We start from the raw sequence: 27,123 nt of genomic DNA on the forward strand, positions 1-27,123 counted from the left end.
AATTGTTAATGATACTTGCTAATAACCTGTTCAATTCCTGAATTTCACAAGTACACAAAAATGTTGTCATCTAAGCATATAACACAGATAAAACCACATCGGTGCACAAAGAGATAATGTGCTAAGTCCCTAATCAGTTAACACCCTAGCATTTAGAGAAGATATGCATCCAATATCCGCAAATCATCAAACTTGCATATGCAGAAGATATGCATAAAGTATCAAATAATCCTTCAATAGTTGCATATAGAGAAGATATGCGTGAAATAGCAATTAATCCTTCTGCAAGTGCATATAGAGAAACTATGTGTGATTAAACAAGTTGAGTCACATGGATTCACCTATAGAGAATATATGTTTTGTGTCTCATCTCATAAAGTAAGGTAGCATATAGGTAAGATATGCATAAAGGCATATACACATTCCAAAGCTAGCATATAGAAAAGATATACAGAAAAATCATGTATACATCCAAGGAGTTTGCTAATAGAGAAGAGATGCAAAGTCCAACCAATGATCAACTTTACCAAATTCCACATCAACTAGAAACCCATCAGTTTCTCACAACTTGCTTGTTCATCATCAAGAGAGAAACATGAGAGGGGTAATCCTAGAGGGATGGATCCTTATAAACACATTGCACTGACAACTCATGTACTACATGGACAACTCATATGCTAATAAAAAAAACGCACAGACAACTCACATACCATCATATCTCAGATCCGCACAAACAACTCACATGCCATCATATCTTAGATCCGCACAGACAAACTCACGTGATATCAGCCAGTCCATATCACACAAAAATCATATATACATGAATACATGTACATGAATAATGGATATCAAATTGCATACGCATGGACTGATATAAGTGACATGCTAAGGTGTATGCATGTGCGATGTGTACTACCATAGCTCAAATTAGGCAATTTCATCACAAAGATAACAGTTATCATGTTAAGTCAAGAGATTAACCTATATGTAACCTCTAACATGATCCAATTAGCTCAAAAGGGGTACAAACATAAGAAACACAAGACTTAGCAATCAATTCAAGGCATATCATGATCTATGAACTACCTCGAGCATGTATAATACCCTGGTGCACACACATGGTCTAAACCCCTCATATGTGCGCCATCCATAACACATATCTATCATTAATAACTCGAGCAACTAGTGCCTTAACCTAGTTTAGATAAGATACTTACTTAAGACAAGTCAAATCAACAACACCAACAACATACCCAGTAATATCCCATATTGTGGGGTTTGGAGAGGGTAGTGTGCGCAGACCTTACCCCTACCTTGTAAGGATAGAGAGGTTATTTCCAATAAACCTTCAGCTTAGGAAGACCCTTGACTCAGGAACAGACAAGCCAAAGCACTACTCAAAAAATGCCTTCCCGCGCGAATAGACCTCTGAATGGCTCTAATCTAGCCAAAAGCAACTCAAAAACATCAAATAATACCATAGGTAACAAACCCAAATGATAAAGGTTGAATCTTTAATAAAATACTCAAAGTCAACCAAAAATTCAAACTTGCACCAGCACACCGGAACCTGACAAAACACACAAATTCCGACAACTCATTTGGATATTAATCCAACAATACAAGTTAAATCCAAATCCAACTCTGAATTAATGTTCAAATTGCCATTATTCACTTTAAAAACTTTTTGCCAAATAACCTTAGTTTCTCTTTTAAAGTCACCAATCAAATACCAAAATCAAAGATAGAATCATGAAAAATAATCAAAATCGTGTCAATAACTCGTACCCAATCCAAATGGGTGAAATCGCCGAAGTATTTCCCCAATCTGAGCTCCCAATCCCAAAATATAGTAAAACTGAGTTCTAAGTCCGAAATATTAACTTATATGCACTGCCCGGTTATATACATCGTGATCGTGGAATAGCCTTTGCGATCGCGAAAAACAAGGTAGCACTGCTTCGAAATAAGCTTTCGTGTTCGCGGGATCACCCTTACGAACACAATGAACAATGCCTGCCAAGCATGCACACCACTGTGAATGCAAAATACAAATGCGAATGCAAAGCACAAATTGCTCGACTATCACAAACGCGAGCAACTTTTGCAAATGCGAAGCACAAGCTCTCTTAGATCCAAACTACTATTCACGAATGCATCCTCCTCACACGATCGCGAAGAAGACTCTCAGCACCAGAAAAATTAGAGAAACTAGTAATCAAAAAGGGAAAATGGTCCTAAACCCTATTGGCCCTACACTCAAAGAAAACTTCTTAGTAGGGGAGGGGAGTTGGTTTGCGTCAACCATGGTATTAATTTGCCCCAGCCCTTGACATGATTGCGCCACAGAGTTCGATAGATGGAATACACACACACACACACACACACACACACACACACACACACACACACACATATATATATATATATATATGTGTGTGTGTGTGTGTGTGTGTGTGTGTGTGTGTGTGTGTGTGTGTGTATATATATACATACATACATACATACATATATATATATATAGAGAGAGAGAGAGATTTAGAAAATATTTTGAAAATGCTTGTTTCTTTTAAAGCAAATATCATCGTCCCAGACATGTTACGAAAGGTTCTCAACATACGAAAGTATCCCTTCGAGAACTTCGCTCTATCGATATCGATCTTACATGGTGTCTTTGACAATGCGACTATTGGTCATTGTGATTGCATCCTAATTAAGACTGATGCATTATAAAGGTTTCCTAAGGTCATGAACGAACCCTTTCAAGTTGCCTACATATCAAAAATGGAATCAGGTCAGAACGTAGTTCGTGGGATCATTATGAAATACGATGAAACGATCGAGCCTGACTCGGGTAGCCTACATATCAAAAATGGAATCAGGTCGAGCCGTAGTTCGATTACAACAAATTCAAGATGATTAGATTAAGAGATAAAAATGGACAAGTCTAACTCAGACAGCGTACATATCCAAATAGAATCAGGCCAGAACATAGTTCAATTACAAAATATGACTGAATCTGATGAGGATTGCCTACGTATTCCTTTCTGAGGTAATCAAGTCGGCATGGTTCCTGAATAACATACAAAAAATGGCATTTGGTTTTTCTATTACAAGAGAAATGGGGAGAGAAATTGAACCCTAAGTTGGTTCCCTACATATCCCCCCGTGGGAAGTCCGGTTGAATGTAGTTTTGTACATCAAAATCCTTGATTTATCTATCTTCAGACATAATATCTCTTGATTATATCTGAGTTGATCAGCTTCGTGCTGACTCTTCCATCCATTTCTGCCAAGATTAGAACTCTACCAGACAGCACTCTATGGACCACGTAAGGACCTTGCCAGTTTGGTGCAAACTTCCATTTAGCTTCCTCTTTATAGGGAAAGATTTTCTTCAGAACCAAATGCCCCAGTGCGAATTGGCTTTTCTTAAATACACTAGCCATCCTGTTCTGGTATAGCTATCCATGACATATTGCATCCATTCTTTTCTCGTAAATGAGCATGAGTTGTTTTTGCCTGACTCGTATCCACTCTGCGTCGTTCAATTTTGCTTCTTGGATGACTCTTAAGGATGGAATTTTGACTTTTGTGGGTATCACTACTGCAGTGTTGTATACCAACATGTATGGCATTTCCCTAGTAGATGTTCTCATTGTAGTCCGATAACCTACTAAATTGAAGGGTAACTTCTTGTGCCATTGTGTGTGATTGTACACTATCTTTCAAAGAATTTTCTTGATATTTTTATTAGTTACCTCGACTGCCCTATTCATTTGTGGTCTGTAATGTGGAATTGTGGTGGACGATTATGAACTTCTCGCAAATTCCCCTCATGAGGTCACTATTGATATTAGTGGCATTGTTAGTGATTATGGACTCTGGTATCCCAAAATTTCAAATGATATTTTTTGGAACAAAATCTACCACTACCTTCTTTATGACGGCCTTGTAAGTAGATGCCTCGGCCTGTTTGGCAAAATAGTTGATGTCTATCAAAATGAAATGATGTTCGTTGGATGGTGCAAGCTTTATGGGTCCTATCAGGTCCATGCCCCAGGCGACGAAAGGCCAGGGTGAATTCATTACATTTAACTCATTTGGTGGAACCCGGATGAAGTCTCTATGAATCTGACACTGGTGATACTTCTACACATAGCGGATGCTATCGCTTTCCATGGTAATCCAAAAGTATCTAGTTCTCAAAATATTCTTGTCTAAAGTGAACCCATTCATGTGGGGTCTGCACGTCCCTGCATGTATTTCTTCCAATAGTCTAGTTGCTTTGATGGCGTCTATACATCTTAATAAACCTAAGTCTGGGGTCCTCCTATACAAGACTTCCCCATTGAGGAAAAAATGGTTCCCAACCTCATGAGGGCTCGTTTTTGACCATTAGTAGCATTTTCTAGGTACTCCTAGGCTGCAAGGAACTTCTTGATGTCATGATACCAAGGTTTACCATCTTGTGCTTTATTCACATAGAAGCAATAGGCATGTTGATTCTTGATTTCTACCTCGATGGGATCGATGTATTTCTTGCCTGGTGTTGAATCATGGATGACAAAGTTGCAAGGGTGTCTGCGAACTCGTTCTGAATTCTGGGGACATACTGAACTCTATCTTCATGAACCTCTTGCAAAGCTCCTTCATGCAGTGCAGGTATGGCAGTATCTTGAGATTCTTGGTTGACCATTCTCCTTGGACTTGGTGGATCAACAAATTGGAATCTTCTATGACCAAAAGTTCTTTGATGGTCATGTCAATTTCCATTATGATTCCAAGGATGCACGCTTCGTATTCATCCATATTATTGGTATATGGGAATCTTATCTTTGCTAACACAGGATAGTGTTGTCCAGATTCCGAAATCGGGACTTCCCCAATGCCGACTCCTTTGAAATTTGTTGCTCCATTGAAAAACATCCTCCATCTTTGGTATGATTCTGCAATATCCTCCCCGACAAATATTACCTCTTCATCGGGAAAATATGTGGCAAGTAGTTCATAATTCCCATCCATCGGATTCTCGGCAAGGTGGTCAGCTAAATCTTGTCCTTTGATAGCCTTTTGAGTTATGTACATAATGTCAAATTCGCTGAGGAGAATTTGCCACTTAGCTAGCTTTCCGGTAGGAATTGGCTTCTGAAAAAATGTACTTGAGCGGATCGAGCCGAGATATCAGATGTGTGGTGTATGCTGACATGTAATGGCTTAGCTTCTGAGTATTCCAGGTCATAGCAAAACAAGTGCGCTTTATCAATGTATACTTGTCCTCGCATGGCGTGAACTTCTTGCTTAAGTAGTAGATAGCATGCTCCTTTCTCCCAGTTTTATCGTTGCCCCAGCACATAGCCGAAGGCATTGTCCATTACTGACAAATAGAGCAACAATAGTTTTCCTAGTTCAGGGGGAACTAACGCTGGCGGGTTTGAAAGATACTCTTTGATTCTGTCGAAGGCTTCCTAGCATTCCTCCATCCATTTCGTGGCAGCATCCTTCTTTAACAGTTTGAAGATGGGCTCACAGATTACTGTGGAATAGGCTATGAAGCAACTGATGTTATTCAATCTTCCAAATAAAATCATGACATCTTTCTTTCTATTTGGTGGCGGTAATTCCTAGATGGCCTTGATTTTTGATGGGTCTAGTTCTATCTTTTTCCTGCTTACAATAAAACCCAATAGTTTTCCAGCCGGGACTCTGAATGCGCACTTTGCTGGATTCAGCTTCAAATCATACATTCACAGCAATTCAAAAAATTTCCTCAAGTCGTCCAAGTGTTTTGAACTCTTTAGAGATTTTATGATGACATCATCCATATACACTTCAATCTCCTTATGAATCATGTCGTGAAAAAATGTTATCTTGGCCCTCATGTAGGTGGCGCCAGCATTCTTGAGACCGAATGACATAACCCTATAATAGTAGACTCCCCAAAGATTGGTGAAGGCTGTCTTCTCTGCGTCTTCCTTGTGCATTAGGATTTGATGGTATCCAGCAAAACAATCCACAAACGAATGCAGTTCATGTTTCGCACAGTTGTCAATGAGGATGTGGATATTTGGCATGGGGAGATCTTCCTTTGGGATGGCTTTGTTGAGATCCCGGTAATCCACACATATTCTGATATTTCCGTCCTTTTATGGGCCGCATGATGGACCACATATTGGTCCTGAAATTTAGCTCAGGTTTCTTCTTCACAACGCGGTAGATCTGCAGTCTGCAGATCAGTTCTGCAATCATACAATTAACTGCACAAGCACCCTACACTTCCAACATATTTCTCCAACTGTCCAACTCTCTACAATCATTAACACATAAGTCCACCTAGGCACCACGGGACCCCAGGTTTTGGTAAAATTTTATGGGGCTTACACTCTGTCCCGAACTTGAAACATGCTCTGGCACAAAAACCTTTTTCCCGAATCTAACATTGTGAGTTTTCCTCATGGCCATTTTGGACCTATACGGAGATCTCATTCCCAAGTTCTATTGAGTATTCTCCTCTTTGGTAGTCTGCATAATTTTTACAGCCTGGAAGGTGACTCCGTCCAATCTCTCAATGAATGGGACAACGTACTCCAAATGGGCAGAGTGACCTCACTCACTATGGACCACGATCTCTTGGCATCCCCACTCAAATTTTATGCATTAGCGCAAGGTAGATGGCACGACCCCTACCATATGTATCCAGGGCCTGCCCAAGAGAAAATTATAAGAATAAGAAATGTCCATCACTTGAAATAATGCTGGAAAGTCGACCAGCCTGATCTGCAAGGCTAGATAAATCTCCCCAATAACATTATTTTGCAAACCGTCAAAGGCCCTTACACTTACGTGGCTTTCCTTGACTTCCCTCAAATGAATTCCCAACTCTTGCAAGGTAGAGAGCAGGAAAATGTTAACTCCTGATCCCTCTTCGACTAGCACTCGAGATACCATTATGTCCCCATATTTGACAGTGATGTGAAGAGCCTTGTTGTGACTTGCGCCCTCGACCGAAAGTTCGTCTCTTCTGAAAGTGATCATATTTGCCTCTACCATTTTCCCAATTATCGTGGCCAATGTCGCGCTGGTGGTGTTACCCGGTACACTTACCCCACTTAGCACTTTCCACAAAGCGTCCTTATGGCTATCCAAACTCATCAATAAATCCATGATGGATATCAGTGCTGGAGTTTTTGTTTAAATATTCTTCCACAGAATACTCTTTACTTGAGATCCTTTTCTAAAACTCCATGTCTTATGGATTTGTTATGTTCCTCCTTGGAATTTGTTCTTTCCCTGAATTTCCTCGACTGACCTCTTTGGGGGCGTAGCATCTCCCAAATTTAGTCATACCATGGGCCGCGTACAGTTTGTCCTTTTGGCTTTTACTTTTGTTGATAATTCCATGGGATGGTTTTGTATTCCAGATCTCCTTCACCCTAAGTAGCATCGATGGGTTGCTGCGGATAAGTTTGAACTGTCACTATAGCATATAGTTGTACCGTCATTATGGGAATCTTCTGAGGAGGGATCCTTGCGGCTTATGCATTTCCAATAGTGAAAATTGTTCCCTTCAGGTCATATTCTTCATCCAACGTGATCATGTTTTCTCCCTGGTTTCGATGATTTGGCAATGTATTGTGATTCACATTAGGTGGTGTTGGAGTGCACTGAATGGCTCCGCTCTTGATCAAGGTTTTGAATTTCATTTTTTAACTTGAAATAGTCTTCAGTATCATGCCCCAGTACATCGGAAAGAAACACGTATCTCTTAGTGGCATCAAAATATTTGGAGATATGTTCAGGAACCCTTCCCTCAATTGGGTGCATCAATCATGCTCTTTTGAATCTTTCGAACAATTATGCCAGAGGCTCAGCAATCAGGGTAAAAGTTTTGGGACCCCTCTCTTCGAAGTTGGGACAAGGACGTGGTGTATACACTGGTCGATTTTGGTGACTAGTGGCTTGGACAGGAGCCTATGGTCATTGTGGGTTTTGGTTGTGGTTGGCTTGAGGAGGGTTGTATATTGGTTGAGGGTGGTAGTATGGTTGGGTATTACAGACTAAAGCATAGGTAGGTGGTGGTGAGTGGTCGTTTGGGGGAGTACGAGGTGCTTCCAGGAGATAGGTTAGTTTGATAGTATGAGATGACTGCTGAGGCCTCTTCTTTCTTTTTCCTTCCTCTGCCAATCGATCTTGACTGGATGGCCTTACCGGCCGCTTGCAGTGCTGCCATAGATTGCACCTTACCAAATTTAATGCCCTACTCTAGGAAATCTCCCATGTTAACACTCTCGGGGAACTTTTGACCCATCATTTCCATCATCTTTTCAAAATATATTCCCTCCTGGGCTAGGATGAAGTACTTGGTTAGTTCACTGTCATCCAGTTGCATTTGCATCCTAGCAGCTTTTGTCCTCCAACGTCGTGCATATTCCTAAAATGATTCAAATGGTTTTTTCTATAGGTTCACCAGCACGAACCGATCAGGAGTGATTTTGTATTGAATCGAAAAATAGTTCATGAAGTCCTCCGCTATATCTTGCCAAGTTCTCCAATTTTGCGTATCATGTTAGGTATACCAAGTGAGCGCCTCTCCCATCAGACTCCTTATAAATAATTTCATTCTTAATTTCTCATTCCTCCCCACTCTGACCAGGTTGTCGCAATAAGCCCTTAAATGTGCATGAGGGTCCCCTATCCCATCAAAAGTATCGAACTCTGGGGGTTTGTACCTTATTGGCATATCCACATCTGGGTGAATACACAGGTCCTCATAATCCAGACTTTCACTTCCTTGGGCAACTTGGAGACTCTTCATTTGCCTTCTTAACATTTAAAATTGCTCATATACCGACTCTTCTTCCTTACGCCTGGCCTCTCTCTCTATCTCGGCATACTGATCGATCTCATATGGCACCCTAACCATGACGGGTGCTGTAAAAGTAGGTTCGATAATGTCATATTCAGGGGGAATATACCGCTCATGAGTGGCGGCATGTGCCACAGGTATGTGTTGGTTGGTGGTGAAAGTGACTCTGTCACGAGGAGGGGTAGTTGCATTAGTGGTAATAGGCAGGTTTTGTGATGTCTAGGGATATTGCGGTATGTAGGGGGTGTGAATAGAAGGATTTGGAGGGTTAGCAGGTGTTACTGGAGGTATAACGTGAGTAGTGGTGGTTGAGGTTGGAGTGTTGTTGTTTTGGCTCGAGGTTGAAGGAAAATGATCCAGAAATGAATTTAAAGAAGGGAATCTGGGTAGTTGAGAGTGTTGTCATGGCCAGGTGCACCAATTCTCTTATATGATGTACCTCTTCTCTTAAGGATTCCATTTCTTGTGTCATCCTATCCACGTGCTCGTCATTCTTAGTACTGTCCTTTTCTTTCGATCGCCTCGGGCTGTCGTCTACGACCAGAGCATGTTCAGTAGGGTCTTGTGCAGCTGACATCTTTCCTTTAGACCTTAGATTGTATGGTGGCTCTGCCAGTTTTAGTCGATGCAAACCAACTTTCTTTTCTTTTTTTTTGGGGGGGGAGGTTAATATTAAAGCAAAGAAAAATAAGAAGAAAGAAAAGAGAAAGTGTAATAGTCAGTTTCTTCATTTACGCGAGGAAAATCACATAGCGATAATCTGTGCATTACAGCTAGCGTGTTCATAGAATTCACGGGGACCTCTCATTGCCGGAGGTAGTCCTAATTCACGGATGTTTGACAAACATTTAGACTTGACACATTTACATCCGAAGTGATTTGTTTTCATTGATAATTTAGACTGATACAAACAGGAACAAGGATTACATCACAAAGTTGCATGGGCTTTAGACAGTTTTCCTTTTGGAAGTAAAAGAGATAACTAGGGATAAAGGTACAAAGTAGTGAAAGGAGGGGAAATCAACAAATTCTAATAACCATCCCTTGAGTCGCTTCCTGGGCCCTTCTCTTCTTCTGGCTACTCTTCGAGATCCTCCTCCGGGTCTTCCTAAAACTCTTCCTCATCATTATTGAATTCAAACTCCTCTTATGGATCTTCTTCTGGCTCTGTGCTTGACTCTTTCTGGATGCATTCTACTACCTGATCATCCTCTTCTTCCAGTGGCAACATATATATGGTCAATGGATCCGGGGACCACCTGACGATGCATTGATGTGGTCACAAGATAGTGTGTCGGGATCTCATGGTAAATCTGTAAAGCAACCACCACGCCCTCTAACACAGCTATGCCCTCTCTGCTCGGGCGGGCCAGTTCTTCTTCTTCTTTAATCCAGACGTAGTCCTCGGGGGTGCACCGTGAATTTTGACCCATGGGCATTGTTACTAGGTCATTCCACTCTTTTTGTAGTTTCCTTATCTTGGGAATTAGGATCTGGCCATTGTAGTCATCCTTGTACAGCATTGTTCTTGTCCACAACGTCACATCTTGAAACATACCTAATTGTCTAAGGACCTGAAAAGGTGAGTACGGTTGAATGCCTTCTAATCTGATCAACTCAATGAAGTGCCTTTGGGGAGTCCTCAAGATTGCCCTTCCACCTAACTAAGAGAGTTTCGAGTTGATCTATTCTCCTGTTAGATTGGTCAGTGTTTCCCTCCATTCTTCTTGCCCATGTGGGGAAATCCATTGCCAATTCTTTCATTGTGGCTACGGATCATATTACTGACACCCACGAGGTAGTTGACGGTGGCCTCCCACGGGAAGAAATGTTCAGTACCAAGGTAGCTTTAAGATTGTTGTAGAAATTTGTTAGGTCCACTAGTAACAGGTTTATATTGATATGGCTCCTTCGTTGTGGGGAGACCAATAGTCCTAATAGTGCCGTTGCGAAAATGATAGGCTTGAGGCTCTCCCATGTCGCCTGATTACATTGGAACTCCCTTGAATATCACTCGTAGCATTCACGGTACCCAAACATGTCGAACATCTGGCCGAATCTTATCCATCCATCCTCGATACTTTTGAGACTTCTGTTGTTGGTAATACTTAGAGCATCCAAGAACCAATAGTCGGGCATAGTAACTGGCAACACTAGCTTTCTTTCGTTGAATGGCAGCTCCATAAAACTTGTGACTTCCTCCAATGTCGGTACCAGCTCACAGTCGGAAAAATTTGAATACCATTTAGCTGGATCCCAAAATTCTATCAACAGGCGAGTGAGCACTTTGTCTGCTCGGATGTTCATCAATGTAGTCAATGCACCTAGGTGCGTCCGAACTTCATCTCTGTGTTCCCGATGAATATTCTTCCACTACTATTTCAGCTTATGTGGTGCTCCCATTACCATTCTAATTTCAGGGATGTTTTGGTTGATTTCCATTTCTAAGGTGGGTAGAAGAAAAATATTTTGGTAAGTGTTTGCTTCGAATCCATAAGTGTCTTGTCATGTTTGTTTGTCTTTCCACAGAGATTCTGTCGTTAGGTGCATGACCTGTTGACATCAGAGTGGCTTCCCCAATTGTGTGTTTGTGCTAGGGATCAACTCACCTTAGGTTTATGTAGTATGACCTATTTTACTAGAGTAAAGTGTTTCCTACTTTTGAATTGGACTGAGAACTGCGAGAAGTTATGTTAGTTGAACTGACAAGGCCATTCTATGAAACTAGAGATTTTTGAAAAGAAGGTTTGGAGGGGTGTAAAAGACAACCCTCGCATGCCATTGTGTGAGATAGTGTACAACCAAGACTCGATTGGAAGAGATGGGATGACAGTGTATATAAAGCAGTAACAGGCAATGGTGTAGTAGCATTATAGCAGAGTGAGCATAGATAGCAGATAATTGTGGAGAGCAAAATATGATCATAATCAAAGCAAAGTACAAATTAATCTAGAAACCAAATTAGTCTAAATCTGCTAAGGTCAGAACCTACTGTATGGGTTCCCCAACAGAGTCTCCATGTTGTTGCACCCGATTTTGTACTAGTCAAGACAGGATTCAACTTGTGGTTTTCCTATGGTTGATGAAATAGATATGCCACCTAATATTTGAAGGTATACTAGCGTACCTATTTAATTACTAAGTCATGCTCTTTACTAGTCTTCTAACATGTGAGATTATGGGTAAGGGTTCTTGTTCTCTAAGGGGAAAGTGTTAGGCACTCCTTAAAATCTCCCTGAGGTAGCTCCATAGGATTTAGACTAAGTTTGGGATAAAATATTCGTAATATGCTTTGATTAATAATAAGGACGATTGCTTACGGTACACCTAAGGATGATATTGATAGAAAAAATATGAAGTCTTAAAGGGGTATGAATTTGTTAAAGGGTTCATAAGAGATGTTAAAAGAGTTTTGAAAATGATACATAAGTGGTCTACATTGTTATAAGTTCATAAAAGAGATTGAGTTGTGAAACACTTTGATTTGGGGGAAGATTATCTACATAATACTAAAAGGGTGTTTGTGAGAAAGCATATCTAGAATTTACCTTAGATTCGAAGGATTTTCAAAGAAATTGGCAGTTGCTGAAAATTCCTTTAAGGCGACAATTTTCTGAAGTTCTGATTTTCTTTTGAGAAAACGAAAGTTGAAATCTGGTTTTCCTTTTAGAAATAGAGCTTCTTTTCACTAAGTTCTGGATTTTAAAATCTTTTAAAGAAGAGAAAGGTGAGTAAAAAAATATAATAATTAGCGAGTAGATTACAACTAGCAAACTAAGGATCTACTATTAGCTAACTTTTCCTTTTAAAATTCTATATTATTTAAGGTTAGCCTAACAAGCAGGTATTCAAGCTTCCATACACTACCCTACGAGATCATTCCTCCAAACCTTAGAACAACAACTCACAAAAGAACATAGTAATATACTTATATTAGAAGAAGACTTTTGGAAGCTAAAATCGCGTATAAGTTGGCTTAAAGAAGGTGATGCCAATACTAAATTCTTTTATATGTCAGCTCTTCAGCGACGGAGGAGAAATAGGATAACAACCCTAAAAGATACGGTTAGTAATTGGTGTTTTAATCCTACTGATATTCATAATTCTATTCAAACATATTACCAACTTTTGTTCACCACAGACACACTCATTCTACGTACCTACACCAAGATTCAAACACACACACCCTAATTAATGATGATTATCAATACTTAGTGGAACCTTTTATATGGGAGAAATCGGGAGGCCCGATTTCATGATTATTGTGTCCCTCCCTTGGCCTCAAAAATGTTACGCCCCGCAATATTACGTCAATATTACGTCCCGCAGTATTACATTACTATGATATTACGCTTCGCAGTAATAAGTTACGACAGTGTTGCACCCTGCAGTATTTACATTAAATTTGTCGTAAGGTAATTAACATCAGTCCAAGGAAAAGATTATTTGGGGATTATAAGGATTATGCTATTTCACAAGTGATTAGTAAATTCATGAAGGTAAAAGGGAGAGCAAGTCTAAGAAAATGAATTTTGTCAAAGTTTGGTATTTTGGGATAAAATACGGCCCGAGCTAAAATACCCGACATTTATGGACTAGTGTCATACAATGTACTACATGGCTATGATAGTAAGGTATAAAAGGTATGTTAAAAGAGAGTAGTATTTAATTAGGTTGAGATAATTTTTTAAATTATGCGGGTAATAGATTAATTACCGGATAACGAAACATTACCCGGTTAACTAATAAGTGGATAAAAATTAGTATTCCACCTCACCCCACATGGCAAGAAGCTACAAAATTGGAATGACTAATATAATCACATTTTCCAGATGGCTAATGTAATAGACAAGATCATGACTTAAGTCTTGAATAAGACTTATCCATGATATTTTGAAGAAGTGCCTTGAAAAGGCTTCACGTTCCATAATCTGTCCTTGGCATTTAAAGCCAAGGACGTTGAAAGCATAAGTTTTCCATTTCAAACAACAATTTCCAATTTTTCCTTTAGTTGCATTTAGGATCTTTAGCTTCATTTGATTGATTTGGTTTTCAAGACCAAAAACGTTGGGCAGAGTCAACACTCTTAGCGAAAAAAAATCTCAATTGAAATTTCAAAAACAACAACAATTTACATTTGTATTGTTTATTGAACCAAAAACGTGAAACAAATAATAGAAAGAATATTTTTTTGCTTGGTTCATACACTGTAACGCCAAAAGCAGAAGCTTAGTTCCGTTCAAATTTTGCGATTCTAAAAGAGTACAGTGCAATCCTCGCCAAGAATATTATACGGATTTTTCCCTACTCCAGGTATGTTAAGGCTACCCCTTCATTCTTTTGGCATGATCCATACGATACGAACAAAACGCGCAAATGCAGAAATTCCATGAATGACTCTATTCATAGAAGTATTAGAGATATCTATGTTCTTGAATTTCCATGTGTCATAATATTTTATCATCTGTTCATGGGTCTCCGAAAAATGTGAAAGTTGAAAAAAATTGTTTACTTTATGATATTGCTCAAAGACAAAATGGTCTTATGAAATTCCGAAAGATTTTATTAATGTATTTTTCATGCATTCCATACATGTCCATTGACCCATGACCAGATAGCATTATATAAATGTATATATGTAAACATATGTATATGGGATATGGGAAAAGGTTACGGCATTATATACGCACCACCACATGATCAGCTGGTATACGATGATGAGTTTGCCCACAATGACCGATATGATATTATGGGATGCCCTCAGAGGCTGATGATGTTATAAAACATGTACTTATGCACGACATGACATTCATATGCATACACATGATGCTAAAAGTAATTTACGATTTACAAAGTTATTCAGACTTACATGTTGAGTCATGTACTCTATATGTCTTCCATGTCTCTTATGTATTTATCTATGTATCTTACATACTCGATACATTATTCGTACTGACGTCCCTTTTGCCTAGGGACACTGTGTTTCATGCCCGCAGGTCCCGATAGATAGGTCGAGAGCCCTCCAAGTAGGCTATCAGCTCAGCGGAAGATGTTGGTGCGCTCCATTTGCTTCGGAGTTGCTCGTTTGGTTAGTATGATTTAGACATGTATTGTTTGGTATGGCGGAACTCTGTCCCGACCTTTATGACATTTATGTATTCTTAGAGGCTTGTATACATATGTCGTGTATGTAAAAGATTATACGGCTTTGTCGGCCTATGTTCTGAGTTTATAAAGGATCATGTTGGCCTATTAGGATTGTATATCATGTGTATATAATGATGTAATAAGAAAGATACGTTACGTTGGTACTCGATTGAGTAAGGTACCGGGTGCCCATCGCGGCCCATCGATTTGGGTCGTGACAAAAAAGACCCCAAAGATCTGGGGACGCAGCTCGAGACTTCAACCTCGGAGGCTTTTTCACACTCGACCTCGATGCAGCATGAGTAGGTGGTTATCGAGTATAAACGGGAAGTTCCCTAGGCATGTGGCCCAAACTGGCGTCACCTACAAGAATAGTACCAGTCTGCACCAGATTGCTAGGTAGCTGTGCCAGCTACCTTACTTTTTAATAAATGCATTTGTACTATGTTGGGTTTCTCTCTCATATATAAAGGAGATCCTTGTCATTTTATAGGAATCTGATGCTCAATACTAATACACAAGAACATATTCTCTTGCTCTCATTGCTCACATTTATTGTTTTCTATTTATTGTTCATCCTTTATTGCTTATCATTGATCATAAACAGCCATCATCGCAGCTCTCATAATTGTTAGTCTTCCCTCGGTCGTTCTATGCCGGCCACCCAACCTGACTTCGAGGCCTTATATACATCAGCTCGAGGCCCAGATCTCCAGCCGTTTGGTATGACTATTATATCGTTTTCTAGCTATAATCTCGCTTTCTAATCTCTTACTTTAGTATCCACGGCCTAACAACTAGCATAAAAATAGATCACGTATTTTTAGAACTACAAAATCAAATTTAATTATTATTACCATTTTCACGGTAAATAGTTTGGCGCCCACTGTAGGGCTAAAAATAATAGTGATTATTTTCTTGCCGGTTTAACTACATAACGCAGGTTACCTTTTACACTTTTTCTTGTCCAAGATCTTTGATTTCAGGTCAAGATGCCTAAACCAGTAAATGTACCTGAAAATAATAGCCTCAAAGACTATGGAAAGGGCGGTATGGTTACTCCAGGTATGGGTGTGAAACCACAAAACCCTGAGATTGCACCAGAACCGATTCCCCAAGGTATGACCTCATGCGACGCCGAATACATTAACGCCGGTCCTTGCATTAACAAGAGCTCACGCTGAGGGGTTCAGCGGGAAACTTGAAAAAATCCAACCTAAGCAAAAAGAGAGATTCCTCAACATGTCGTTCATATGATCATCGGGGGACCAACATTCCCCAAGGACCCGTGACCAAACGGACGAAAATATTCGATGTAATAGAAGCGTCGATCCGAGATCGCATGACCGAAGGCACCCTTGCATTCAGCGAGGAGAATTTTGAGACCTTGACGCAACCACATAATGATGCACTAGTACTTTCATTTTTTTAAGTAACATTCGAATTAAAAGTGTGCTCGTGGATCCAAGTAGCTCGGCCAACGTAATCAGGTCAAAGGTAATAGAATAGCTTGGGTTGCTCGATCAGATAGTACCCGCCTCCCGGGTCCTCCATGGCTTCAACATGGCCGGCGAAGTAACGAAAAAAGAGATCGCCTTCCCGGTGGACATGTACGGTATAGTCCAGAACACCAAGTTCCACATCATCAGTAGTGACATGAGGTACAACGCATTGCTTGGCAGGCCGTGGATACACAGCATGAGGGCGGTACCTTCAACTCTACACCAGTTGATGAAGTTTCCAACAAAAGACGGTATAACAACCGTATATGGAGAACAACATGCAGCAAAAGAAATGTTCGCGGTTTACTGTGAGGCGTCAAATTCTATACATTCTACCTCGGATGAGTCGGGAAGCGTACATACCCCCGAGGGTGATGAAGAAGATTTCCTCACCCCTCAAACTTTCGTTTCCTCCGAAGAGTCGGATGCAACAAAATCGACAGTTGAAGAGCTGGAGCAAGCTGTTTTGATCGAGCATCTCCCAGATCGGAAGGTATACCTAGGAACGGGATTAACCCTCAAACTCAGGAAAAAACTCATTCAATTCCTTATTAATAACATTGACGGTTTTGCTTGGTCCCACTTAGATATGATAGAAATCCCACCGGAAATAACCACCCACCGACTAAGTGTCGACCCCAGGTTTAAACCAGTGAAGCAAAAAATAAGACCCCAATCCGAAGTAAAACACGCATTCATCAAGGACGAGGTACCGAAACTCCTTAAAATAGGGTCTATTAGAGAGGTAAAGTACCCCGACCTACTATTACAATGTAATGCCCTTCGGGCTAAAAAACGTAGAGGCTACGTACCAACGTCTAGTTAATAAAATGTTCGAGGATCAAATAGGCAAATCCATGGAAGTTTATATTGATTACATGCTAGTTAAGTCCCTGTGCGCAGAGGACCATTTGACTCATTTGCAGGAAACATTCGACATCCTCAGAAGTTACAACATGAAGCTTAATCCCGAGAAATGTGCCTTTGGATTGGGTTTGGGCAAATTCTTAGGCTTCATGGTGTCGAATAGGGGGGTCGAGGTCAACCCTGACAAAATCAAGGCCATCAAAGAAAGCACAATGCTAAATTATGTAAAGGTCGTGCAACGGCTGACAGGGCGGATAGCGGCTCTGGGCAGATTCATATCAAGATCATCAGACATGAGTCATCATTTCTTCTCTTTACTCAAAAATAAAAACAACTTCGAATGGACTTCAAAATGCCAACATGCCTTAGATTAATTGAAGCAATATCTGACTAGTCCGCCTTTGCTCCACACACCAAAGTGGATGAAATGTTGTATTTATACCTCGCCGTATCCAAGATAGCAGTAAGCGGTGTGCTAGTTCGAGAAGAGCAAGGTACTCAATTCCTTGTTTATTATGTAAGTAGGACCCTGGGGGATGCCGAAACCAGGTATCTGCACCTACAAAAATTAGCTCTTGCGTTAATAAGCACATCGCAAAAATTGAAGCCATATTTTCAATGCCACTGCATTTGCATTTTAACAATGTACCCTTTTCGAAGCATATTGCATAAGCCCAAACTATCGAGCTGATTGGCCAAATGGGCCATCGAACTCGGGGGGTATGATATCGAGCATCAACCCCGAACGGCCATCAAATCCCAAATTCCGGCGGACTTCGTGGCTGACTTCTCTCCCTCCCTCGTGCTCGAGGTAGAAAAGGAACTTTTACTAAAATCAGGCGCATCTTCTGGGGTATGGACCCTATTCACTAACGGCGCCACGAACGTGAGAGGATCCTGACTTGGTATAGCCCTAAAGCCGCCTACGGGTGGAATAATCAGGCAATCTATAAAAACTACAAGATTGACTAACAACGAAGCTGAGTATGAGGATATGATTGCAGGTCTGGAATTGGCCAAACGCCTAGGAGCTGAGATTGTTGAAGCAAAATGCGATTCACCCCTCGTAGTAAATCAGGTAAATGGGAGCTACGAGGTCCGAGAAGACAGGATGCAAAGATACTTGGACAAAATCCAAGTCATATTATTCCATTTCAAAGAATGGACCCTGGTCCACATACCTCGGGAGCAGAACACTGAGGTTGATGCCCACGCAAACCTAGAATCATCTGTTGAAGAAGATGGCCTACTCCCCGGGGCTGTTGTACAACTATCCAAATCAGTGGTTGAGGAAGGTCATGCCGAGATTAATTCTACTAGCCTAACATGGGATTGGAGAAAAAAATATATTGACTATTTGAAAGATGGGAAATTACCCACGGATCCAAAGGAATCGAGGGCCCTGCGAACCAAAGCAGCCATGTTCTCGCTCGACAAAAATAGGACTCTGTATAGAAGAACTTTAAATGTCCCCCTAGCAGTATGTCTGGGGCCGGGAGACACAGATTATGTACTCCGAGAAATTCATGAAGATACTTGCGAAAACCACTCCGACGCCAATTCCTTAGTCCGACAGGTGATCAAGTGTCACGCCCCAACCTCGGAAGGTGCGACCGGCGCTCAATCGAGTGAACCCAACTGAGCAAGCCTTACCATACACTTCCTACCCACCTCGATATGAATAAAGATACCATACTTTTGTTTATCCATTTAGACGGGGAAAGACAGCACATTCTACATTGATAGTTCATTTTAAACACCACATTAAACCGTAGATGAGTTAGTTTCCAAGATCCCCATAGAGTTACAATTTATAGGCAACATAAGTTTAGAATTAAAACATGGTTCGTAGGCCCATCGAACCCCCGTACATAACCCACACATATGTCTACGGAGCCTCTAGGATACAAAATATGAGTTTGACAATGCCGGCAACAAGGCCCTAACTATACCTCAGAAGTGAAAGTCCACAATACAAAGATATACAATTTAGCCCCTTCAAGGAGAAAGGGGCTCAACAAGATCTTGAGAAGAGGGATGCTTCGCTACACACGACCGGCAATATCCTCTATGGAGCCACCTACATTCATTTAAACAAATATAGCGCCCCCGGCAAAAGGGATTTTAGTACCATGAAATAGTACTAGTATGTATAACTAAACATCATCAAATTAGAAAGAACTTTGATACACAAATAAGGAAATCACAGGTATCACTCCAATTCTTTAAACGATCACAAGATTATCAACATGAAAGAACTACACAACCTTCACATCATGTTTCCATAGCCTTTAGTTGGGTATTTCATACAATTCCACATCGTTCACATTACCACTACTATCTTGAGCGGAGTCTGATCTCGACCCGATCGGCTAGGCCATCTCCCGAAGACGTTACCAATATTCTATTCACACTTTCCAGTTTCAATCATCAATGCATAACCGCCATGTGTATATGTCATGGCGTCCGATCACGGCCTGATCGGCTAGGCTGCCTTACCGAGGCGTTACCATTTTTCATTATTCATCTCACTCCAATCTTTGGTTACACATGTATTAGTTTACCGGCACTTGGGGCCACAATTTTCACATTCCACAATTCACGTTTCACATTGTTCCCATTTTCAACATTAGGTTTGTAATTCAAGAGAGTATGGCACACAAGAGCAAATAAGGTTGTAGGCGTAGATGAGACTTCATGTAAATGGCACAACAACGCACTTCAATTTCAATCTAAGGTCTAAGCATTTCGATACATGATTCATAGTCCTTGCACCTTTTCAAATCATCAAGAATAGCACGTTGATCAATTTGAGACACAATTTCCATGCATATAAGGTTGCAACACCAAGTCAAGTGAAATAGCAATCAATACAACAATTCAATTTAATCTTATTGTACTCACACAACCAACGATGAAGCTCAATTTATAAAATACGGGGTTTTAGCCATACATACCTCAATAAAGCTTTCCTTATTCCTTACAAAATTCCGAAACTTTTAGCACTTCGATCTATTGTGTAAGAATTACAAATTAAACCGAGAATTAGAGACGATATTGAGATTCTAGCTTGTTTTGAGCATATTATCAAACACTAAAGGTCTGAACCGCGGCTCGCAAGCTTGCCGCAAAGTATTTTTATGAATCCTACACATGCTCCTAACTTGGCACCACGGGATTCGGGATTCTGAGTAGGAAATTCACGGGGCCTTACATCCTCCCCCACTTAAGATCATTCATCCTCGAATGAGGATCAAGGTTCACTTATTAACAGTCTTAGTGCAATCTTCTGTTCTTTAGAACCCGAAACATGTTGCCAGTCCCCAAATTAACTCCCTATATTTCCGAAAATTTTGCCAAAGTTTCCTTTGTATTTAGACCTATCCATCTGTCAGAGAGCCACAGAAACATATCCTAACAGCGGGTACACACTCCATGGACATAAGACATGACATAACTCGTACAATACTAACCATGTCCACATTGTCAACATGTATATATATATAACCAAAACAGGACAGTTTTACATAGATCAAATCAGAAGATAAGAGTTCATAGGAGCTAAGTGCATAAAAGCTACTACATGATTATTTGAACAAATGTGGGTACTTCTTTTTCATCTCATCCTCGGCTTCCCAAGTGGCTTCCTCAACTTGCTAGTTTCACCATAACACTTTCACGGATGCAATTTCCTTATTCCTCAATTTTTGAACTTGCCTATCAAGAATGGCAACTGGAACTTCTTCATATGACAGCTCTTCATTAACCTCAATAGTCTCAACTGGCACAATAGAGGATAGATCTCCCACTACCTTTCTCAACATGGACACATGAAAGACCGGGTGTACCATTGACATCTCGGGTGGCCGCTCGAGCTTGTATGCCACCTGACCAATCCTCTGAATGATTCTGTATGGTCCGACATACCTCGGACTCAATTTTCCCTTCTTTCTGAACTGCATGATGCCCTTCATAGGGGAAACCTTCAAAAATACCCAATCATCTTTTTTGAACTCTAAATCTCTGCGATGCACATCCGAATAGGATTTTTGGCGACTCTGAGCAGTTTTCAATCTCTCCTTAATAATCTTGACTTTCTCCATGGCCTGATGCACGAGGTCCGGCCCTATCAATTCCGCTTCTCCAATCTCGAACCACCCAATGGGAGACCTACATCTCCTACCATATAGTTCTTCGAATGGTGCCATCTGGATACTAGCGTGGAAGTTATTATTGTAAGCAAATTCTATGAGTGGCAAATGGTCATCCCAACTACCCTTGAAATCAAGAGTACAAGCGTGCAACATGTCTTCAAGTGTCTAAATAGTCCACTCTGCTTGACCATAGGTTTATGGATGAAAAGTTGTGCTAAGATTTACTTACATACCCAAACCTTGCTGAAACTTCTTCCAAAAGCTGGTTGTGAACTGAGCCCCTCGATCTGAAATGATTGAGACTGGAGTGCCATGTAACCTGACTATTTCTTTGATATACAACTAAGCATACAGTTCCGCTGTGTTGGTAGATTTGACTGGTAGGAAGTGCACTGACTTTGTGAGTCGATAAACAATCACCCAAATTGAGTCGAACTTGCATGGAGTGCGTGGTAACCCTACCACAAAATCCATGTTGATCATCTCCCATTTCCACATTGGAATTTCTATGCTTTGAGCCAATCCACCGGGCCTCTGGTGTTCGGCCTTTACTTGCTGACAATTCGGACATTTTGCCACAAAGTCCGCCACATCTTTCTTCATGTTATTCCACTAATAAATTTCCTTGAGATCATGATACATTTTCATGGAACCTGGGTGCATGGAATACCTGGAAGTGTGAGCTTCTGCCATGATCCTTTCCTGAAGACCGTCGATATCAGGAACACATAGGCGATCTTGGTATCGTAGGGTACCTTCATTCATGCCAAAGGAAAAATCTTTGGTTTTGTGTTTGAGAATCCCCTCTTTCATTTGTGCTAACAACGGATCCACGAATTGCTTCTCTTTAAACTCTGCCACAAGCGATGATTCAGCCCTATTCTGCACAATTACCCCTCCTTCATTAGAGTCCTCAAGGCGAACTCCCAAACTAGCCAACTGGCGAACCTCCCTGGCCAACGGCCTCTGATGGTCCTCCAAATGAGCTAAACTTCCCATGGATTTTCGACTAAGAGCATCCGCTACAACATTAGACTTTCCCGGGTGATAGAGGATATCCATGTCATAAGTAACTCTAGTCATCTTCTCTGTCTCAGATTCAACTCCTTCTATTTGAAAATATATTGGAGGCTCTTGTGATCTATAAATACATCCACATGGACCCCATACAAATAATGTCGCAAACATCACTGTTGCCAGCTCTAAGTCATGGGTTGGATAGTTCTTTTCATGATTCTTGAGTTGCCTAGAAGCATAGGCTATAACCTTGTCGTGTTGCATTAACACACACCCAAGCCCGACTCTCGAAGCATCGCAATACACTACAAACCCCTCTATACCCTCTGGCTGGGCTTACACCGGTGCTATTGTCAATCTTGACTTCAATTCTTGGAAACTCTTTTCATAAGCATCGGACCACTGGAATTTAACTACTTTCTGCGTCAATTTAGTCAATGGAGAGGCAAGAGTATAAAACCCCTCGACAAACCTTATGTAGTACCCAACCAAGCCTAAGAAACTGTGAATCTCAGTTGGAGTGGTAGGTCTAGGGCAATTCTTCACTGCTGCAATCTTTTGAGGATCAACCATAATTCCTTCCCTGGAAATGACATGGCCCAAGAACGCGACAGATTCAAGCCAGAATTCACATTTCGAAAATTTTGCATACAATTGATGTTGCTGAAGAGTCTGCAAAACTGCCCTAAGATGGGCAGCATGGTCCTCCCGACTTCGGGAATACATAAGGATATCATCAATAAACACTATCACAAAGGAGTCTAGAAAGGGCTTGAAGACTCGATTCATAAGATCCATGAAAGTTGTCGGTGCATTTGTTAGCCCAAAAGACATTACCATAAATTTAAAGTGCCCATACCAAGTTCTGAAGGTTGTTTTTGGAATATCCTGCTCCCTTATCTTCAATTGATGGTACCCGGACCGCAAGTCAATCTTTGAGAAACATGTAGCACCTTGCAATTGATCAAATTAGTCATCTATCCTTGGCAGAGGATATTTGTTTTTGATTTTGACCTTGTAGAGTTGTCGGTAGTCAATACACATCCGCAGTGATCCATCTTTCTTTCTTACAAACAAGACCAGTGCGCCCCATGACGACACACTCGGCCGGATGAAACCCTTCTTTAGCAAATCCTTCAATTGTTCCTTTAGCTCTTTTAATTCTGCCAGTGCCATTTTGTAAGGTGGAATTGATATAGGTTGCGTGCCTGGTACCACATCGATCCCAAAATCAATCTCTCTGTCTGGTGGAATCCCAGGGAGTTCATCTGGAAAGACGTCCGAAAATTCATTCACAACTGGTACAGACTCAAGGCTAAGCGCCTCGGCATTGGTGTCTGTGACCCGAACTAGATGATAGATACACCTTTCTTGATCATCTTTGCTGCCTTAAGGTAGAAAATAAACCGACCTCTAGGCACTACATTATCTCCCTTCCATTCAATAACGGGCTCATTAGGAAATTCAAGCCTAATGGTTCTAGTCCGACAATCAAGTTTGGCAAAGCATGAATAAAGCCAATCCATTCCCATTATTACATCAAAGTCGACCATCCCTAACTCAATAAGATCGGCTGTAGTATCCCTACCCCGTACCGTAACAACACATCCCCTATAAACCTAAGCAGCTGTAATAGACTCACCAACTGGGGTAGACACCAAAAAGGGCTCATGAAGCTGATCAGGCTCTATTTCGAATCCCATAGCAACAAAAGGGGTAACATAGGACAAGGTGGAACCAGGGTCAATAAGTGCATACACATCATGAGATTGGACAGTCAGAATACTTGTAACAACATTTGGAGAAGCATCTGCAGTCTGGCGACCACTCATAGCATAAAACCGACTGGGTCCTCCTGAACTCTGCGCACCACCCCTAGCTTCACCATGCCCTGCGGTTGCTGGGGTACCTCGAGCTAGGGAGGGAGCTGAAGTTGCAGCAGCTACCTGGCTGGATGACTGAGTTGTGCCCCTACCCGCTCCCTGGTGGGATGCACGACAATGTCTCTGAATATGACCCCTCATTCCACATCCATAGCATATAGGTAACTCTAGATAGCAAGTCCCTGAGTGCATCTTCCTGCACCTGGGGCACGGGTACCTCTGCTGCTACTGGAACCTCTCTCCTAACCTACCCCGCTGATGGGATCCCCTGCTGCCCTGACTGGGCCTGAAACGACTCCACTACTGCTGGCTGGGCCCTTACGGCGGTGCACTGGCTGAAGACTGTGCAATAGACTGGGAAGGCCCTGATGATCCTCCCCTGAAAGCTGATCTTCCCCCACCTAGTGACTCTCCCATATTGCCCGTAGACCGGGCCTTGCTGCTACCCTCTCTCTCCATTCTGTTCTTTAATTTACGGTTCTCTGTGGCCTGAGCAAATACTACCATCTTCCCATAATTCATGTCGGAATTCAATGCAGCTGTAGAAGCCTCATTAATGGTCCAAGAATTAAGGCCCTGAACAAACCGGCGCACCCTAGCCTCCATTGTGGGAAACATATGAATGGCATATTTGGACAAGCGAGCAAACTCCATGTGGTACTCCCACACACTTCTATTACCTTGCCTCAAATTTTCAAACTCTGCCGCACGGGCTGCCCTTGTCTCAGTAGGCAGGAAATGGTCAATAAAGGAATCAACGAACTCGCTCCACCTCGCCGGAGGGCGTACCTCCTCTTAGGAATCCTCCCACAACTCAAACCATGAATAGGCCACCCCTTTCAAGTGGTAGGCAGCCAACTCTACTCCTTCTGTCTCAATTGCACACATAACCCTGTGGGTCTTGTGCATCTCATCAATAAAATCCTGAGGGTCTTCTTCTGGATTGGCACCTGTAAACACCGGAGGGTCTAACTGAAGAAATTTGTTCACTCTGAAACTAGTAGAATCCCCTTGCTGGCTGGATGAACTAGGCGCAACATTTGACCTCTGGGCTTGGGAGGCAACTAGCTGGGTCAACATCTGAATAGCTCCCCTAAGATCCCCATCCGAAATACCAGAACCGGAAGCTGGATCTGGAGGCGGGACATGAGTATCAATGGGAGGGATAGTGGTACCCTCCACGGGTGTGGGAACTGGGGTAGTCTGCTCTAGAGTAGAAGAATCAGGCAGAGCGATAGTAGGGTGGCTACCTTCATCCACAGTATCAAGCAGTGAATCATCAGCCACTCCTGAGGTGGCATTGGCTGCTTGGCCAATTCTCGCTTTCTTCTTAGGTGCCATTTACTGAAAGATAGAACATTGCACTAATTAGAGAGGACAGTTTCATCGCACGATCCAGAACATCAAAGAAGAGTGTTATTCCAAAATACCCAAGTAGCCTCTAGCTTATAGATGTGGTCGACTACACACCGATAAAAAGGACTCTACTAGACACGGCTCCGAGACATCCTAGGATACTTGAAAACCTTAGGCTCTGATACCAAGTTTGTCACGCCCCAACCTCGGGAGGCGCGACCGGCGCTCAATTGAGTGAACCCAACTGAGCAAGCCTTACCATACAATTCCTACCCACCTCGATATGAATAAAGATACCATACTTTTGTTTATCCATTTAGACGGGAAAAGACAGCACATTCTACATTGATAGTTCATTTTAAACACCACATTAAACCATAGATGAGTTAGTTTCCAAGATCCCCATAGAGTTACAATTTATAGGCAACATAAGTTTAGAATTACAACATGGTCCGTAGACCCATCCAACCCCCGTACATAACCCACACATATGTCTACGGAGCCTCTAGGATACAAAAGATGAGTTTGACAACGCCGGCAACAAGGCCCCGGCTATACCTCAGAAGTGAAAGTCCACAATACAAAGATATACAATATAGCCCCTTGAAGGAGAAAGGGGCTCACCAAGATCTTGAGAAGAGGGATGCTTCGCTACACACGACCGGCACTATCCACTATGGATCCACCTACATTCATTTAAAAAAATGTAGCGCCTCCGGCAAAAGGGACGTTAGTACCATGGAATAGTACTAGTATGTATAACTAAATACCATCAAATTAGAAAGAACTTTCAAACACAAATAAGGAAATCATAGGTATCACTCCAAAGCTTTAAACGATCACAACATTATCAACATGAAAGAATTACACAACCTTCACATCATGTTTCCATAGCCTTTAGTTGGGTATTTCATACAATTCCACATCGTTCACATTACCACTACTATCTTGAGCGGAGTCTGATCTCGACCCGATCGGCTAGGCCATCTCCCGAAGACGTTACCAATATTCTATTCACACTTTCCAGTTTCAATCATCAATGCATAACCGCCATGTGTATATGTCATGGCGTCCGATCACGGCCTGATCGGCTAGGCTGCCTTACCGAGGCATTACCATTTTCCATTATTCATCTCACTCCAATCTTTGGTTACACATGTATTAGTTTACCGGCACTTGGGGCCACAATTTTCACATTCCACAATTCACGTTTCACATTGTTCCCATTTTCAACATTAGGTTTGTAATTCAAGAGAGTATGGCACACAAGAGCAAATAAGGTTGTAGTCATAGATGAGACTTCATGTAAATGGCACAACAACGCACTTCAA

This window comes from Nicotiana tabacum, chromosome 22 (assembly GCF_000715075.1).
Source record: "Nicotiana tabacum cultivar K326 chromosome 22, ASM71507v2, whole genome shotgun sequence".
Lineage (NCBI taxonomy): Eukaryota > Viridiplantae > Streptophyta > Magnoliopsida > Solanales > Solanaceae > Nicotiana > Nicotiana tabacum.